Source organism: Vicugna pacos, chromosome 4, assembly GCF_048564905.1.
Source record: "Vicugna pacos chromosome 4, VicPac4, whole genome shotgun sequence".
Lineage (NCBI taxonomy): Eukaryota > Metazoa > Chordata > Mammalia > Artiodactyla > Camelidae > Vicugna > Vicugna pacos.
The window spans coordinates 19,017,754-19,038,948 of NC_132990.1; the positions used below are offsets into that span (position 1 = coordinate 19,017,754).

Sequence of the window (21,195 nt, forward strand, 5' to 3'; positions counted from 1 at the left end):
CCAATCTGTCACTGCATCTGCATGAAGTCTGTAATCAGCTTTTTAATGCAATGACGTGTATTTGCCAATATTTCATAGATATTATTTAGTAAATACATTCTTAAATTTCTGCTTTCAATAAAGGAGTTATAAAATGAACACCCACAGTCCTACTATGCATTAATCCATCCATTACTGAATATGGTGTATTAAAATCTCTAGTTATAATGGTGGAGTTGTCCATTTATTTTACAGCAATTTCCCATATGTTTTAAAGCTATGTTAGAACATGAATTCCAGTTTGAATATTTATGTAATCCTAGTAAAACTAGTCCTGTTCTTATCCAGTAATGAGTTTTAACTTAAATTCTCTTTGTCTAAAACAAATACAGCTACATCAAATTTATTTTAATTTTGACTTTTTTGAGTCTTTATATTTCAGATGTACCTAATGTAAACATTAAATTGGAAAATTTCGTTTTGTGAATTAATCTGGAAAATAATTGTCTTTGTCACTGGAGTGCTTAGTTCCGTTATTGTAACTATTGACATACTCACACAAATGTCTACTATTCTATTTCAGGGTTTTTGCTTATGTCATCTTTTCTATGTGTCTTTTTCTTTGTTGCTTTCTTCTGAATTTTTTCACATTTTGGTTTTTTTCCCCTATTTTTTCTATTGTCACTTTTGATAGCACTCTCTATTCTATTTATTTGAGACAATTTGTTATACATACTAAATTCAATAAAAAATGAAGATATATTATATCTTTATTTTCCATAAAATGCCCATAAAATTAATAGGATCTTTGAATTCTTTAAGCTGATCATCCCTCTCCCTATTTAATGACATTGTTGTCATGTATTTTAATTTTTTAATTTATACATAATTAAACGATAATTATTATGATCTTATGTAGTTAAGGTTTCTTTAGCTTTACCCACATATTTATCAATATTTTTGCCCAGTATTTCTCTTTGCATCTTAGAAGTTCAATCTGAGATCACTGTTCTTCTGCCTTAAGCTTATTTTTCATAATTTTTGTTACTAAGAATCTATTAGAAGCCAGGAATTTTTGTGTTCTAGAAAAAGTTAATTCTGTCCTCATTATTAAAAGATAGTTTATATGGTATATAATTCTAACATTAGAAGAAACCTTCCTTCAACAATTAAAAACACGATTTTATTAGGTTGAAAAGAAATTAACTATCAATATAATTTATCTATTACATAGACTTTCTTTTCTCTTTGGTTGGTTTTGCAATCTTTTGTCTTTTGATTTCTCATTGTGATTGTCTAAATATGGATTTCTTTTTATCTACTAAGATGGGAATATATTGGGCTTTCTGGATCAGAGGTTAGTGTCTTGCCACAATCCTGGAAAAATCATAGTTGTTATCTCATGAAACCTTGTTTCTGTTCCACTTCCTCTATTATTCTGAACTATGATTAGATAAATGTTCATCTTTCTCACTCTGTGGTGTAATGTTATAACTCTTCTTTTATATTTTTCTTCTCTTTTTCCTGGATATGTTCTGGATAATTGCCTCAGATCCCAATTCCAGGTTACTAATGCTCTTTTCGACTTTGACTACTCTGTCATTTAATATATTCTTTATTTTTTAATCCTTACATGTTATCATTTCTAAAATTTCCATTTGGGTCTTTATCAAATATATTGGTCATAATTAGCTTCTTGGTCCATGCTTATTTAGGAGCACTTTTATTTTATTCCAAAGAATTCTTTAAAAATTTACTGCAAAGAATATAAAAAGAATATATTTTTAATCCAAAATTGTAGTTTATAAAATATATTCATTTTATATTCTTTGGATAATCCCAATGTAAGAAACATTTGCGTGTCTGATTCTGCTATTTGTTCATTTTCCTATTGGCTTCGGTTCATAAGGCTTTGTTTCCTTCTGTGGTAGTGTAAGTGATGATTCTAATCACTCATGAACTCTTAATTGTGAATTTGTCTACTTAATAAAATTTATTTGTAACCCTAAATTTGATATTCATGGCACTTTCATGGTCATAGCTGGACATGCACAGAGTGGCAAAAATTTTGAGTCATCTGACAAACACATTCTCAGCTGAGGTCCAACAAGTTGATACTCTGCCTTCTTATTTCAGCATTCTTACTGTAAACAAGTATCCATTTGCAGTCTGTTTTGTGCCAGGGTTTTTGCATTTTTGTGCTTTTAAGTGTGTGTGATTTCACAGTTTAAGATGGCCCCCAAGCACAGTGCTAAAGTGCTGTCTAGTATTCTTAAACACAAGAAGACTTTGGTGTGTCAATAAAGAGGATATGTGCATGAAATTAGTTTTACTCAGCCATGAGTGATGATAGTCCTCTCGGCCATGAGTTTAATGTCAATGAACCAATGATACATATTAAATACAGTGTCTTTTTTTTAAGAGTGTTTTTTTAACATTTTTTATTGATTTGTAATCATTTTACAATGTTGTGTCAAATTCCAGTGTAGAGCACAATTTTTCAGTTATAGATGAACATATATATATTCATTGTCACATTTTTTTCTCTGAGCTACCATAAGATCTTGTGTATATTTCCCTGTGCTATACAGTATAATCTTGTTTATCTATTCTAAAATTTGAAATCCTGTCTATCCCTTCCCACCCTCCACCCCCTTGGCAACCACAAGTTTGTATTCTATGTCTATGAGTCTATTTCTGTTTTGTATTTATGCTTTGTTTTTTTTTGTTTTTGTTTTTTAGATTCCACATATGAGTGATCTCATATGGTATTTTTCTTTCTCTTTCTGGCTTACTTCACTTAGAATGACATTCTCCAGGAGCACCCATGTTGCTGCAAATGGCATTATGTTGTTGGTTTTTATGGCTGAATAGTATTCTATTGTTAAATACAGTGTCCTTAAATAGAAATACACATGATAAAAAATGATGTATTGATTAATTGATGCAACATTGTGACTAAAGGCTCACAGGAACCTAACCCATCCCATTATAAGCACTAGTTCAGTATTTCCCAATTCAGTGTTGACAGCAATTTTATAGAACATAAATACCATGAATAATGGCTATTTATTTATTTAATATTTTACTGTGAGTTCATATTCATTGGACTTTATCTCTCAAATTATTCTATGGAAAAGTTATATTCCTCCAAAAATGGTTTGCATTTTCTTCTGCTAGTTGCCTGGTAGCAATACAATCCTAGCATGGCTTTAAATAAAACTATCTGCTTGAGGTTTTATAACCAAACAGTTTAAATGAATTCAGACCACACAACTCTGTGAACAACTATTTGTGTTTACAGATTCTCAATAAATATATATTTTTTACCTTCTACTGTGGACCATGTTGGGAAATTCGTTTTTCCTTCTGCTAACACTTGCTCAGAAAGTGTAGCACTTTGGAGGTCCCAGGTTATTGTGGCACCCTGCTATTCACTTCCCTGGTTTAGCCAACAAATTTATTATCTTCCACAATCTATATAACTGCATAACTATTGAAACTAAATCTCAAGGTAATCAATCTTGGCAGATTCCCTCAAGAAACATTCTGACTTTGGTAGTTGTTTCTATCCCAGGATTCTTATTTTTGCTTCTTTTGTTTTTCTTTGTAGATGTGTTACTAAGTACAAGATCAGAGACTAATGTTAAAAAAAGATTAAAATAAAATTCTTAGCTTTCTTAATTGTTTTCCTGAGGATATGCACTCAATATGGCAGAAACACAATTCCTCTTTTCCAGAAGATTTGTAACTCCAAGCTAGGGCTAAAATTTCAGAGTACAAAGAACTGTCAGCATAGAGTGAGATTCCCACCGAATTATTTTCCTGATGCTGTCTAGCTCTGTAAGTTAAGGCAACTTATAAATTCTTTGATTTTCATTATCTATTTCTTCAGAATGAGAGTGACTGGCACACCATGTGAGTTGTTATGGGTTATCAAATGAGATAATTCATGTGAAAGCATGTATTATCATGCTGCTATATGCTTGCATATTAACTGAAGGAGGAAGTGTGATTCAATAAAAACTTTCAGAGTTTTAGAACAAGAAATATTTGAAATTTCATCATCTGGGAAAACATCAAAGAATAAAGTGAGTGGTCATTTGCTTATTTCAAGAAAGTTAGAAAAAAACCTCACTTCTTTCAAAGACTTACATGCAATCATACACTTTACACGTAATTTGTTTTAAAGTAAGGAGAATCGAATCATGAATATTCTTCTGGTCACTCTATAAGACTACTGCTATTGTTACCTACTGAGTTCAATACTCAAACTTGAATACCTTTCTGCTGGATGTGATGGTGACAGTAGCAATAACTGTTTTATAGTAAGTCTTGTGATTATTGAAATAATGGCAATATTAAGAGGTGGATGTCACTGTCAAACTTCAATTCACTGTACAGTTTTTTAAAGTTCAACGCAAAAAAAATAAATGTTACACTTTTGTAACTAGAGTAGACTAAGTACAGTTAGAACCAACTGTGTAAAGGTGACTCAAATAAAAGACGTTTATGTCATAAACACATTATCATCCAACATGAGTTTTCCTAGCTAGAAGGAGACTCCTTCATGTTGTGATTCAGGGAGCCAGACCCTTTCTACCTTGTGGTTTTAACATCTCTTAGAGATTTGTTGATATTCAAGCCAGTAGAAGAGAAAAATAGCAGTCAGTAGGCATAACTTCTTCTTAAAGCCTCTGAACTGTTTTTACTCACAACACTTCTGAATTCAAATGTGTGGTATCTTTCCCACCACCAGGAAGTTCTCAAATTCTTCACACACTATCACACACCTACAGTTCAACTCAATTCTGACACTAACTGAAGGGAGTTAGTGTGGATCCTACAGGTTAAGGGTTCAGTCCTACAGGATACTGCCCCTTACTTCAGATGAAAGTTGTAAGTCCCAGGTTGTCTGCTGTATTTCTGATCAATCAGCTATAAATCAGTGGTTCCTATGATCCTCTCATCAATTTTGATAATCTGCTAGAATCGCTTATAGAACCCAGGAAAACATATTGTTATTACTGGATAATTACAAACAACACAACTCAGAAACAGTCAGATGAAAGGGATGCTTACAGCTAGGTATGGGGAAGTGACACAGAGCTTCTATGCACTCCCCAGCACCTTGATGTGTTCACCAAATCATATCCCCTGTCATTTATACATTTTCATGGAAGTTTCATTAAGTAGGCATAGTTGCTTAAATCACTGGTGACTCACTCAATCTCCAGCCCCTCTCAGGCCATAGGAATGAAAGTTCAGAGATCACGGGTTGGGGCTGAAACATCCTCTAAAATGCCTCGGTCTTCCTCGCAACCAGGCTCCATCCTCCAGCTATCTAGGGGCCTACCAAGAGTTGACTCATTAGAACTAAAGATATTCTTATCATCCTGTCACTTAGGAAACACCAAGGGATTTAGGATCTCTGTTAGGAACTGAGGCCAAAAACCGAATCTAGGTAACCTCCACTTTTCAGAAATTCACTTTATACCACTTTGCTATTATGACATACATACATTAGTACCTGTTTTCACTTACCAAGAGAAGTCTGAAGAGGATTTTTCCTTTTACAAAATAAGGCAAAAAGAGAAAAATAGTGTTCAGCAGTTGTTTTGTAGTGAGCTTATATAGAGGCAATGTACACCCTGAGCAGCGAAAGTGACACCACCAAGCGTCTGCCCTAGGAACTACACTCAGCATCTCATCAGGCCGTCATAAGTTGAACTGCGCCTGTGAAAATCTACGTTTATCTTGATTTATTTTGTTCATCCATTAGATGTGTCCTCAGGTAATTTCTTCTTTGCTTTATGCCATTTTGGGCTTACCGAGGTTTCATAGGAACGCTCTACTTTCGGATACTGGAGGAAACCTGTATTTATTTCTTATTGTACTACAAAGCCCTTGGGTCAAATATGGTGTGCATAACTTCTACTCATATTTCTTTGATTAGAACCAAGTGATATGGCCAAACCTAACTGCAAATGAATTTGGGAATTTTAGCCTATCTGTGTATCTCAGAAGAAAAGAAATTGTATCTTTTGGAATAGTTGGTATTTTCTGCCAAATCAACAATAGGTAACAGTATCTAAAGTTGAAGAAAAATTCTCTTTAACTCCAATATGTGAAATAGCACTAAACCATAGTCCAAAGTTAAAACTAATGTATAACATACATTAATCATTAGGAAAATACAGTAGGGTAAAAAGTAGTTGTTCTTGATAATACTTAAATTTCCCCTTACGTAGCACATAAATAGTAAGTTTAGTTTATATAATTTATGTAGTATAGCCATGGTTGTTGAATAGTGTTTATTTGTTAGCTCAAAGTAAAGGTTTTAATACGTACATTAGAAATTAATTCTATAAGTGATTATAAGTTCTTATTGAAAAATAGTTTCATTGATGGAGTTCACTGATCCAGGATGTATGTGAATAAAATACTTCAAATAGTTCTAATGCTTGGTAGCAGAAACCTAAATAAAAGTCCATTTAAATCAAATACTAAGCACGATTCTTCCTGGGAGCAGAGATGTAGTACAGCAACTAAAGGAACATGTTTTAACAATGCCATGTCACTTTGTCAGGAATGTCTTCGTAATGACTAAGAAGAAGGTTAATAAGATGATTAGACTGAAGGCTAAATATGACAAAAGTACAAAGCACTTTCCTCGTGTCATTTCTCAGAGATATGTGGGTGGCAAATATTACCTCTGTTTTATAGACTGAAAAATGAAATAGTTTATGTGCTCAGAGACATTTTACCAGTATGCTCACTTTTAAACAGCTGTAGCGTTTCCTTTTATAGACATATAATAAATATTACATCAGCTTTGGACTCCTGTAATATGTCCGAAAAATAGTATAACTAGGGGCATTGAGATAATCAAGGTTTAATTCTGTCTTAATTTTTATAAATCCTTTATCTTCCTTTAGGTACTATAGTGGTGGATAAAAGTGAGAATGTTATACCTGATTCTGTCAAAAAGAATCTTGAGATTTAGAGTCTGTTTTTTTTCAAAGCATCTGTAAGACATGAAACTCATTTATGGCCACATGTATTTGGAACCCAAAACTGCTACCTGAAATATTTACCATCTGAATTTTTTAGCTAAATGCAAAAGTACCCAGAAATTTGTCGTTTTACTTATTATAATAAAATAGAAAATGAAAAACACAATCTTCAAAGTGCTATGTGCAGCTCTAAGCTAAGTTCACCATTAAATACTGCATAATTCTGCATACAATTAATGAATTCAAAAGGATATGCCAAACTAAAACCACAGTGCTCAAAAATCAAAGTTTTGTAAGTGACACATTCTAACAGAAATGATTTTCTCTGAGCCAATCGATGGGCTGAGGTTTGGGGATAGATTCTACTAGTCTCATTTCTGATCATGGTAATCTTCTCTTGGACCTCGCCTATTAAGGTTGTTCTCTTGTGTACTTTCTCATCTAGCCAATTCACCTTAATCCATATCTACAATTATGAATATCAGTAGCAATCTTCTGAATTGGAAAAAGAACTAGAATATTTTTCGTAAAGTGCTATATGATAGGAATATTTAGTATTCTAATCAAGACCCTATTCTATACTCTTATCTGTAATTTGCTGAAGGTTTACCAAATTTCTGTGAAACTCAAAAAAATTTATACAAGTGACCAAAATGTCACTTGCTTTTATCAGTATCTCTAGGGGAATAGAAATGAATTTCATCAAAAGTAATTACTTTACTCTCACTTTTAAGAATCAATTATATGACTGTAAAAGTTTAAACAAAAAAAGGAAGTGTGTTAATAGCAATTTATATGTGGCAATTTTAAAAGAAATTTAATTAAAACCAAGTTACATTATCTTTGTTGGCTTTCATATTGCTTCTAAAGCAATTAGTAATCATCCATCTTTACTTAAGAAATTATACAATTTAGTTTTATGATATTTTGTGTTAAATATGTTTTATGAATATGCACTTTATAAATCTGACATAATTTTAACAAATTATGTGTTGCTTTGTATAGAATGGAAATTATCAAACTGAACATTTTTTCATATGCGTGATAAATATTTAGCCCTCAATATTAGTTTCATCTGCAGAAGGTTATTAATTATCAATTAAATTATTTTCATAAGCAAATGAATCTTTAATACATAAAGCTTTCTGGATTCCATAATTACCTTTTTCCAAGCAATATTTTTTTCCCTTTCTTTGTCCATTATAATTAACTCCAAGGACTTAAATTTTACTTATTGCAAACTATGGGTGATCTATTTGGACTTAATTAGCAACACATATGTCATAGATATTTATTGGCTTTAATTTTATAATTTGTGTTGAAATTCTGTATCACTTAGGCATGAAAACCTAGTTATAGTAACTGGTTAATGCCCATATGTCAAGTAATTCAATATGTATTTTAAACAGATTTGTAAGTATTCTTTACCTTTGGTATTTTCCATCACTGCCACAAGAGTTGACTGTCACATAGTCCACGAAGAATTTAGAGTCAACTCCCCCCTAAAAAAGAAAAAAGAAAAAAAATTGGACTTTGTATTTCTGTTTTATTTTCATTTTACCCCTTGATGAAATCTCCAGACTTACTGCCACAATCCACTTATTTAGACTTGCCAGCCATCTCTTTAGAATCTTTATCCAGAGTGAGAGCAGTCACTCTTCCTTCTAACTACAGCTGGACATTGCTCTAAACTTGGTTAAATCATAGGACAGTTTGTCTGCATTCTTCATGGCTCAGTCACAAAGGATGACAAGGAATTAACAAATTGAGTGTTAGGAATATGAACATCATTTCAGCAAGAGATGGATAAAAATGAAAGATAAAGTGTGTTAAGAGTATTGGTGAGAATTTAGGCCTAGAATATGCGAGGATAATGACAAGAGCTTAAGTACTTTTACTTTCAAATATAAGGAATAATAGTGTATCTATATCTAATTTTATGTTTGGTAATATGTATTTTAATACAGAAAGGAAGGAAGGAGAGAATAAAGAAGGGATGAAAAAATAATAGAGAATAATGAAAAGAGGAAGGAAGGGAGGGAGGAAAGAAAGAAGAAAAAATACAATCGTGGACAACCTATTTGGATCTAATTAGCAATATTTCTCAGATATTTATTTGTGCTAATTTCATAATCTGTGTTGGAAGACTATAATGAAAAGAAAGAATGAAGGAAGGGAGGGAGGGAGGGAGGAAGGAAGGAAGGAAGGAAGGGTAAAATTCTGAATCCTAAAAGAGTTCTCCCAGATCAATAAAAAACTTTTTTGCTCAGTCTTAGTGTGGTTCAGTTCCAATAATCAAGCATCATTAAAATTTAGTCACATAATCCTAACCCATTCGATGAGACCAGCATCATCCTGTTACCAAAACCAGGCAAAAACATCACAAGAAAAGAAAATTACATACGAACATTCCTCATGAATACAGATTAAAAACTTTCAAAACAACGTTAGACAACTGAATCCAAAACATACATATTTTTTTAAAAACAATATAAACTATGGCCAACTGGACTTCATTTCAGAAATGTAAGGTTGGTTGAATACCCAAAATTCAATTATTCTAACAATATATAAGACAAACCCAGACAATCATCTTAGTAGATATAGATAAAAGCATTTGACAAATCCAACTTATTCATGATTTAAGAGAAGCAAACAAAAGAAACAACAAAACCTTTTATAAAACTGCAAGAGAAAGTAACTTTTCCAATCTGATACAGAGTTTCTAAAAAAAAACCTCCAGCAAACATCACATTTAATGTTAAGACTAAATGTTTTCCCTTAATTTCAGGTACAAGGTAAGGATATCTATTCTCAAATCTACTGAATATAGTTCTGGAGATTCTAGGTGGGGCAATTACTCAAGAAAAGATAAAAGGCATCAAAATTTGAAAAGGAAAAAGTAAAACTGTTTTTATTCACAGATATAATTATTCTGTATGTAGAAAATCCTAAAGAATCCACATATCAAAAAAAAATAATAAAGTATTATAGCAAGGTTGCAGGATACAAGAAAACATTTTAAAAATCAATTGTACTTATATTCATTAGCAATGAATAGTCTGAAAATCAAGAAATAATTACATTCATGAGTGCATCAAAAAGAATAAAATAGGAATAATTTTTTCAAGAAACGCAAGAACTATACACATAAAAATTTAAAATCTTTGCTAAGGGAAATTAAATATGATCTAAATAAATAGGGAGATATTATATTTCTTCATGGACTGAAGAATCAACATTGCTAAGGTGGAAATCTTCCCAACTGATCTATAGATTGATGAAGGATCTATCAAAATCGTGGAGTATGTTTTTGTTTTTAACTTGTCTTTTTTTTTTTGTTGTTGTTGTTGTTGTTGTTTATTTCCAGGTATTTACTTTGCTTCCTTAGGATAAGCATTTCAAACGCTTCCCAGTAATTTAGCTTTATATATTAGGACATAGTGGACAAACTTTTTCTGTAAAGAGCCAAATACTAAGTATTTTAGGCTTTGCAGACCATACAGTCTCTATTACAATAACTCAACTCTGCTAACATAGCATAAAAGCAGCCATTAACAATATGTAAATTAATTACTGTGGCTGTATTACAATAAAAGTTTATTTATGGACACTGAAACTTGAATTTCACATAATTTTTATGAGTCACTGAATAGTACTCTTTTTTTATTGATGTATATTTGATTTACAACATAGTATTAGTTTCATGTGTAAAGCATAGTGATTCAGTATTTTTAGATTATACTCCATTAAAGGTTATTACAAGATAATGCCTAGAATTGCCTGTGCCTTACAATATATCTATTTTGCTTATCTATTTTATATACAGTAGTTTGTATTTCTTAACCCTATATCCCTAACATGCCCTTCCCTCTTTCCTCTCTCCACTGGTAACCAGTGGTTTGTTTCCTAATGTGAGTCTATTTCTGTTCTGCTGTATATATTCATTAGTATTATTGTTTAGATTCCACACATAAATGATATTATCCATTCTGTCTTTCTCTGATTGACTTATTTTACTAAGGATAACATTTTCTAGTTCCATTCACATTGCTGAATTTAATTCTGTTTTTATGGCTCAGTAATATTCCATTGTATATAAATACTGCATCTTCATTATCCATTTGTCTATTGATGGAATCATGTATTGTTTCCATATCTTGACAGTTGTAAATGGTTCTGCTGTGAACATTCGGGTGCATGTATCTTTTAAATAAGGGATTTGTTTCTTCCATATAATATACCTAGGAGTAGAACTGCTGGATTATATGGTAGTCATATTTTTAGTTTTCTGAGGAAATTCTATACTTCTTTCTACAGTGGTGACATCAATTTATATCCCACCAACAGTGTACAAGGGCTCCCTCTTCTCCATGTCCTCTTCAACATTTGTTATTTGTAGACATTTCAATGGTAGCCATTTTGATACAAAGGTAATATCCGTATTGTTTTTCTTTAGCATTTCTCTAACAATTAGCAATGTTGAGCATATTTTCATGTGTCTATTACTCATCTGTATGACTTCTTTGGAGAAGTCTATTAAGGTCTTCTGTCCATTTGTTGATTTGGTTGTTTGTTTTTTTGAAACTGAATTGTATGAGCTGCTTATATATTCTGAATATCAACCCCTTGTTGGTCATATCATTTGTAAATATTCTCACCCATTCCATAGGTTGTCTTTCATTTTGTTGATGGTTTCCTTTGCTGTGTAAAATCTTTTAAGTTTAATTAGGTCTCATTTCTTTCTTTCTTATTTTATTTATTTTGCTTTAGGAAATAGATCAAAAAATATTGCTACAATTTATGTCAAAGAGTGTTCGGCCTATGATCTTTTCCAGTTTTACGGTTTCACGTCTTACATTTAGGTCTTTAATCCATTTTGAGTTTATATTTTATATGGTGTGACAAAATATTCCAAACTGATTTTTTTAAAAGTAGCTATCCAGTTTTCCCAGCACCACTTATTGCAGAGACCATTGTTAAAATAGTAACCCGTATATGGGTTCATATATGTTGACCTATAACTATACATACTTATTTTACCTAGGTTCATGTATGTTGACCTATAATTATATCTACTTATTTTAAGTGACTATTTATCAAAACAGTGTGATACTGGCACAAAAACAGACATATGGATAAACAGAACAGAATGCAAAGCCCAGAAATATTCTCAGAGACATTTAGTCACTTAATCTTCAACAAAGGAGACAAAAATACACAATGGAGAAAAGACAGTCTCTTCAACAAGTGGTATTAGGAAAACTGGACAGCCACATGTAAATTGATGAAATTAGTACAATCCCTCACACCATACACAAAAATAAACTCAAAATGGCTTAAAGACTTAAACAAAAGACTATAAACCTCCTAGAAGAAAATAAAGGCAAAAGATTTTCTGATATAAGTCTTAGCAATGTTCTCCTAGGGCAGTCTACCCAGGCAATAGAAATAAAAGCAAAAATAAGCAAATGGGACCTAATTAAGCTTATAACCTTTTGCACAGCAAAAAAAAAAAAAAACCCATAAATAAAACAAAAAAAAACAACCTATGGAATGGGAGAAAATATTTGCAAATGACACAACTGACAAGGGCTTAATTTCCAGAATATATGAACAGCTCATACAACTTAATAACAAACAAACAAATAAAACAATCTTATCCAAAAAATGGGCAGAAGACCTAAACGTGCAATTCTCCAATGAAAACATACAAATGGCCAATAGGCATATGAGAAAATGCTCAATATCACTATTTATTAGAGAAAGGCAAATCAAAACTACAATGAGGTATCATCTGGCACCAGTCAGAATGGCCATCACTAAAAATCTCACAAATGATAAATGCTGGAGCAGGTGTGGAGAAAACAGAATCCCTCCTGCACTGTTGGTCAGAATGTAGTTTGAGGCACCCATAATGGAAAACGTATGGAGATTCCTCAAAAAACTAAAAACAGACTTACCATATGATCCAGCAATCCCACTCCTGGGCATATATCCAGATGGAACTCTAATTTGAAAATACACATACATCCCAATGTTCATAGCAGCACTAGTTACAATAGGCAAAACATGGAAACAACCTAAGTGGCCATCAACAGATGACTGGATAAATACTCTGTGGTATATTTCTACAATGGAATACTACTCAGCCATAAAAAGAATTTTAAAATACCATTTTCAGCAACATGGATGGTCCTGCAGTTCGTGATTCTAAGTAAAGCAAGCAAGAAAGAGAAAGAAAAATACCATATGATATCACTCATATGTGGGATCTAACCAAAAAAAGACACAAATTAGAATATATTCTTTTTCTTCTTTTGATATTTCAACCATTCAAATATATTTTTAAAATATTTTATTTATAGATCTTACACAAACAGGTGGTGGGCCAGATCTGGTTCATTTGCCTACTGTATCCTAAAACACAATCATGATTCTATGATAATCTAAAAGCATACAACAGATTGTTTTTCAAATGTTTACCTATTTTGTGGTGAATATGTACAAAATACAATAGTAAGTATTAAAATGTTAGTATTTTATAAACAACAACAATAGGTTTTTACCACAGCCTATATCAGTGATGCAGAGTAAGCAAGTTAACCCTACAATTCCACACACATCTTGGAAATGGATTCACTGACTGTACCTTAGGCATAGTTGGCAATTCCTGCAAAATAGACTCAGATTCATTGACACAGAGAAACCAAGGGACTGTACAGTGCTTAGAGATGATTCTTCTGAAACATCTAGATAATTCTTTTGCAGCTTCACCAGCACAGTGTTTTTCTTAGTTTCTAGCTTTATGACAACATTTATAATTTTGCAATGTCCTAATACCTGACTTGGTTAAACGTCTGGTTCATAATTTTGTTTTTAGTTTTCAGTAAGTATCTGTTTAGAAATTCTTCCCCACTATGATCTCACCTCAGAAACACTGATGTTTTCTTGTAATGCCTATACATAGTTGCTTCTAGTTTTTTTCCACTATATTTATTTTTAAAATTTTATTTGGAGACAATATTAAAAATGAAATCTACACTCTTAACAGATTTTAAGTGTAAAATACAATATTGTTATCTATAGCCAAAATGTTCTACAGAGATCCCTAGTAGTTATTCATCTTACATAACAAATTTTAAGCTGGTTGATAAGCAACTTCCTGTTTTCCCTTTCCCTTAGCCCCTCACAACCACAATTCTAGTTCTTACTTCTGTGAGTTTGACTATTGCAGATACCTCATAAAAGTCGAATCATACACTATTTTTCCTTCTATGACTGGCTTATTTCATTTAGTTTAATGTCTTCCAGATTTTATCCTGAACTCAGGCCATGGTCAGCAATGTAACAGGCTTATATAATATTGACCAGAGGCTCACAGATTTCTGGACTGAGGAACCAGAAGATAGAGTTACTAGTAATCAGATCTTTGGAAATTTGAGAGTTTCAAAAACAAAGGGAGCTAGTAAATGTGGCAACTTCCCTATTTTACCTGTACCCTAAATTATGGCTGACCCCTTAACTATGCACGCATGGATTAGACTCAAACAACTCAATTAAGGATAGAAAAACTGAACTGAGATTTGGCATCGCCACCCACTGCAGGGGAATAGGAAAAACAAAAGAAAACATTAACACTCTTCTAAGGAATATAACACAACCCAGAATCTTTAAAACACAGTATTCACAATGTCGGAATTAACAGGTAAATATTTTTAAGCAGGTAGTACCTTATTTTATGTGAAAACAAAGGAAAAATATACTCATGTAAATGAAAGTATAGGAAATCTAATCACAAAATAACCATAAAATAGCATTCAATAGAAGTTTTTAAAACAAAAAAAGGTTTAATTTAACTTTAAACTTAAATTAAAAATTCACTTACTTGATGGGCTCTAGATTATAGAAGCAATAGAGAACCTGAAGATAACAGAAAAATCAAATCAAAGAACAAATGGAAAACAGATTGGGAAAATAGCATCAGAGCTGAGGGTCATATGAAATAATAACAAAAGCTATTACATGCATGTAATTATAGTTCCTGAAAAGGAGGAAAGTGAGAATGGGGGAGAAGATATTTCAATAATTTATAATTGAAAATGTCAGTAATTTGGTGAAAGATATTACAGATTTACAATGTTTACATCTTTCTTAGCACAGATCACTACATTCTGAAATGTTGCTTTCTAGAATCTGTGAAAATAATTCCTTCTCTTTCCTTACCAAAATAAGAAAAATTGTGTTTAATAAATTAATTTGTGATGTAGAAATCATAGAATTAAGCTTTACTGTACCCAAATGAGGTATTTGATAAAATTGTTCTTTCTTTGATTAACTTGAGAGAAAACCAGCTTTCATGTCCATGAAAGCACGAAATGATACACAGTAAGAATAAGGAGAGTTATGAACAGGACTCAATATCTAAAATGCTTGCCTTCAGGGAAACTTAAGAATTGACTGCTTCTCAAGGAGATAATGTACAGTATACCACAGAAACACTGTAATGCAGAAATTGGTTGGTTATAAATATTTAATTATGTAGAGGAAAAGACAGATGAACTAATATTTTTAAACATATACCTAATTTGTGATCTTGTGTTGAACTTTTTTTCTTTAACTCTCTGTATTTTAATTCTCATTAAATTAAGTTTAAAAATTAGATTTAGTGAGCATAAAACAGCACAAGTAGTGACAGAGAGAGTTAGTCTGATTCTAAAAAATGACCTCACACATAATAATATAGAGAAGAACAATAAATGAATACTTATTTTATACAATGTCAACAACAACAATTTAGCAAATAACATCACAGATTGCAGAGTACAGAAAATGGTAAGCCTAAAGCACCATTTCAAAACCTGATTAGTGCAAGAAGCATTTATGGATTCCCAACGAATGTCTATTTTTACAGATTTCCTTCTTTTAGTACTGCTGCCCAAGAGACACTACAGTGGTCTCTAAAACACATAAGTATCCATCAAGCAATCTGCTTGAAAGTGAATCTACTACTATAAAGCATATTTATATGATTTCAAAGATTTATAAATACCTGATCAAAGCAGGAATATATGTATTTAGAATAGTTAATTATCTCATATGAAACCTTTCTCAAAGACTTATATCATAAAGTTCAAAACTTATGTATCCCCTGGTATTAATAAAATGGTTTAAAGTTATTTCTTTTTCCTTTGAAATAGTTCTTAGAAGTTTGGAATCTTACTCTTACAGAGACTCTGAAATATTTTACTATTCAAAAGAGAACACTTCCAGGGCCATTACCAGAAAAGCACAGTAGTATTTGGCAAGAATGTGTTCTGCGATAGTAAGTTTATACATGACTAGAACACAAAAATAATATTTAACTTTCATCTCTGAGTTTAGTGAAGTGGAAACCATGCAATTTTTTTTGTCAATACTTACTATCTTTCCTGACTCTGGAGTAGCTCTTCCATAAAATGGGCTACATAACCATAAGGGGAAGTATAAAGAGGTAGCAGAAAAACTAGACAATTGAGCCATAACATTCTCTTTAAGAAGCTGAACATCTTTTTTTTTTAACATTTTTTATTGATTTACAATCATTTTACAATGTTGTGTCAGATTCCAGTGTAGAGCACAATTTTTCAGTTATACATGAACATATATATATTCATTGTCACATGTTTTTCTCTGTGAGCTACCATAAGATCTTGTATATATTTCCCTGTGCTATACAGTATAATCTTGTTCATCTATTCTACAATTTTGAAATCCCAGTCTATCTCTTCCCACCCCCTGCCCCCTTGGCAACCACAAGTTTGTATTCTATGTGAGTCTATTTCTGTTTTGTATTTATGCTTTTTTTTTTCTTAGATTCCACATATCCATGATCTCATATGGTATTTTTCTTTCTCTTTCTGGTTTACTTCACTTAGAATGACATTCTCCAGGAGCATCCATGTTGCTGCAAATGACATTATGTTGTCAGCTTTTATGGATGAGTAGTATTCCATTGTATAAATACACCACTTCTTCTTTAACCAGTCATCTGTTGATGGACATTTAGGCCACTTCCATGTCTTGGCTATTGTAAATAGTGCTGCTATGAACATTGGGGTGCAGGTGTCATCCTGAAGTAGGGTTCCTTCTGGATATATGCCCAGGAGCGGGATTTCTGGGTCATATGGTAAGTCTATTTTTAGTCTTTTAAGGAATCTCCATACTGTTTTCCACAGTGGCTGCACCAAACTGCATTCCCACCAGCAGTGAAGGAGGGTTCCCTTTTATTCACAGCCTTTCCAGCATTTGCCATTTGTGGATTTTTGAATGACGGCCATTCTGACTGGTGTGAGGTGATACCTCATTGTAGTTTTGATTTGCATTTCTCTGATAATTAGTGATATTGAGCATTTTCTCATGTGCTTTTTGATCATTTGTATGTCTTCCTTGGAGAATTGCTTGTTTAGGTCTTCTGCCCATTTTTGGATTGGGTTGTTTATTATTTTCTTATTAAGTCGTATGAGCTGCTTATATATTCTGGAGATCAAGCCTTTGTCAGTTTCATTTGCAAAAATTTTTTCCCATTCCATACGTTGTCTTTTTGTTTTACTTATGGTTTCCTTTGCTGTGCAGAAGCTTTTCATTAGGTCCCATTGGTTTATTCTTGCTTTTATTTCTTCTAGGAGAAAATTTTTGATATGTATGTCAGATAATGTTTTGCCCGTATTTTCCTCTAGGAGGTTTATTGTATCTTGTCTTATGTTTAAGTGTTTGATCCATCTTGAGGTGATTTTTGTGTATGGTGTAAGGGAGTGTTCTAGCTTCATTGTTTTACATGCTGCTGTCCAGTTCTCCCAACACCATTTGCTGAAGAGATGTCTTTATTCCATTGTATATTCTTGCCTCCTTTGTCGAAGATGAGTTGACCAAAAGTTTGTGGGTTCATTTCTGGGCTCTCTATTCTGTTCCATTGGTCTATATGTCTGTTTTTGTACCAATACCATGCTGTCTTGATGACTGTAGCTCTACAGTATTGTCTGAAGTCTGGAAGAGTTATTCCTCCAGCCTCATTCTTTCTCTTCAGTAATGCTTTGGCAATTCTAGGTCTTTGATGGTTCCATATAAATTTTATTGTGATTTGTTCTAGTTCTGTGAAATATGTCCTGGGTAATTTGATAAGGGTTGCATTAAATCTGTAGATTGCCTTGGGTAGTGTGACAATTTTAACAATATTGATTCTTCCAATCCAGGAGCATGGGGTATCTTTCCATTATTTAAAGTCTTCTTTAATTTCCTTCATCAATGGTTTATAGTTTTCTGTGTATAATTCTTTCACCTCCTTGGTTAGATTTATTCCTAGGTATTTTATTACGTTGGGTGCTATTTTAAAGGAGATTGTTTCTTTATTTTCTTTTTCTGTTGATTCATCATTAGTGTAAAGAAATGCAACTGATTTTAGAACATTAATCTTGTAATCTGCTACCTTGCTGAATTTTTTGATCAGCTTTAGTAGTTTTTGTGTGGACCTTTTAGGGTTTTCTATATATAGTAACATGTCATCAGCATATAGTGACACTTTTACCTCTTCTTTTCCAATTTGGATCCCTTTTATTTCTCTCTCTTGCCTGACTGCTGTGGCTAGGACTTCCAAGACTGTGTTGAATAGGACTGGTGATAGTGGGCAGCCTTGTCTTGTCCCAGATTTTAGTGGGAAGCTTTTGAGTTTTTCACCGTTGAGAACTATGCTGGCTGTAGGTTTGTCGTATGTAGCTTTTATGATGTTGAGATATGTTCCCTCTATACCCACTTTGGTGAGAGTTTTTATCATAAATGAGTGTTGAACTTTATCAAATGCTTTTTCTGCATCTATTGAGATGATCATGTGGTTTTTGTCCTTTCTCTTGTTGATGTGATGTATTACATTGATTGATTTGTGTATGTTGAACCACCCTTGTGTCCGTGGGATGAACCCCACTTGGTCATGATGTATAATCTTTTTTATGTGTTGTTGGATTGTATGTGCTAATATTTTGGCAAGGATTTTGGCATCTATGTTCATCAGTGATATTGGCCTATAATTCTCTTTTTTTGTAGTGTCTTTGCCTGGTTTTGGTATGCTGAGCATCTTTTGAATCCTAAAAATTTTATGCAGATAAATATTAATATGCATGAAAATATACTAATTTTTAAAATGTCACCATTCAGAACTTCATATAGGAGACTACTATTTAGAGCACGGAATGCTATTCTCAATTTTTAAAATGTTTATGCTCCTTATTTTTTAATTGTATTTAATGTATTTAATGGAGGTCTTGGGGATTGAACCCAGGACCTCATGCATGGTAAGTACGCACTCTACCCCTGAGCTTTTTCCCTCCCCTTATTCTCAAAAAGTTTTAAAAACACAATGTGTTAATCAGAATTAATGCATTACTTTTAGAGCTTTAGTCCCCAAAGTATTTTTAAGCTTTTCTTCCTCTTGAGGAAGCTATTTGGAAAAAATATATATATATAATATTCATATACATGAAAAGAATAAGTAACACGTGACAACAAGATTGATTTGTCATGGGATACGGAAATAAATATTCCAAATAAACCTCGGTACTTATGGTATTAAAGCAATGAAGGCATACCCACATGGATATACATGGCAACAACTTTCCTAAATCAGTTAAGATAAGGTTTATGCAGTATAAAGATAAACACAAAACTCAAGAATGTAAAGGAATTCCAGGAAGTTGATGGCAACCACTTCATAGTTTTTTAGTATCTCTAAATCCAAAGATAAAAACAGACCCAAGGACTATAGAGAAAGCCAGAATCCCATGGACAATCTTTATAATGAAATTAGGTGATGAGATATCACTATAAACTCCAAGATAAGGTGAATGGGAAAACAAAAAAACAACAGCCAGATATCCTATCTAGTATCAATGTCTTTGGGGGAGAAAGCAAAGCAAACAACAGTTAATTTAACAGAATTGAGAATAATACAAACTCAAATAGCCTATTTACTAAATCATAGTCATCACAACAGATAAATCATACATTGTGAGTTCTTATCTGGTCCTATTCAGGCTCTAGACATTTTTCTCCTATGATGAGCATGTGAACCATTAAAATACAGCCTCTAGTTCCCCATGGATTATTGATATCTCCAGGGACAAAGCTGACTCTAGCATTCTCTTAGCACTATATATTATTTCTTATCATTTGTGTCCTTTGAGGAATTCTGTGCATTCTGCCACTTATTTGACAACATTATATTGTGGTACACATTTTACAGGTGCTTTTTTGAGAAGTTTCTCTGTGCATCTCATCCATACTACTACCAAAAATAGAAGCTCAGCCATTATTCTTATACTTATCTGTGACCGTCTCCATTTCTAAAGGGCAGATGCTGTCCCTCAATGATCTTTTCCCTCAGTTTAAAGGCCTATAATAATACAGTATATTTTCATTTGGGAATAAATGAATGAATATGTATCCATTTAGGAGAACTTGGCCAGCAATGAAAAATTAAATCAAGAAAATTTATATAATGTTATCAACGAAGTTCACTTATTTTATAATATGAACATATGATTTAAATTTTCTAGTATTATTTTAAATAAAAATTCTAGAATCAGATTTTATTAGAAGTATTTTTACACAGTAAAAATGCAAGCCTAATTCTTAAAACACTGTGAAGAGGGCAACAGTCACTCTAGTTTAGTAGCTTTCCAAAGGGACTAGACCCAAACATCACAAAGAGTTTTTGAAGATTATTCTTTAGAAGTGCAATTTTAGTTGTTGTGAATTTCTGCCTTTATCAATAATAAAACATCAAAGAGAAGAAACATATCCTGACCAGTCAAGAAAATAAAGTGGGATCTGTTCCCACAGCTTCAATACAAAGTTTATTTAAAACACACACACACACTCTATCAAGCAGGACATAGACAAAAATTCTTTGTTGAAATTTGCCCAAGGTACAAATTTAACTCCGTAATGTTAACCTAAATACCATGGGACTTTTAATGACCATGATTCTTTATGTCTAATTCAAGAGATGGGACCTCCAACCAGCTCAATTCACTAATATCCCACTGAGGCTGTGAATTACCACTGACTCAGATACATACCCCCTGGTGAATCCCTCAACACACTTTCCTTAGCTTTTTAAATCTGACAGATCAATTTGGAACAATTGCATAGGTGAAACATTTAGGCTGAA

The 21,195-nt window shown here is 32.5% G+C and overlaps 1 long non-coding RNA gene across 1 annotated transcript in view; it reads right to left on the minus strand.

The window, feature by feature from the left end:
- Nucleotides 1–8,422: 8,422 nt before the first annotated feature.
- LOC140695828 (uncharacterized) overlaps nt 8,423–21,195 on the minus strand; it is a 226,892-nt gene continuing 214,119 nt past the window's right edge. Inside the window, exon 3 of the long non-coding RNA XR_012071658.1 lies at nt 8,423–8,497. This is a non-coding gene — a long non-coding RNA (uncharacterized lncRNA). The remainder of the gene's footprint in view (nt 8,498–21,195) is intronic.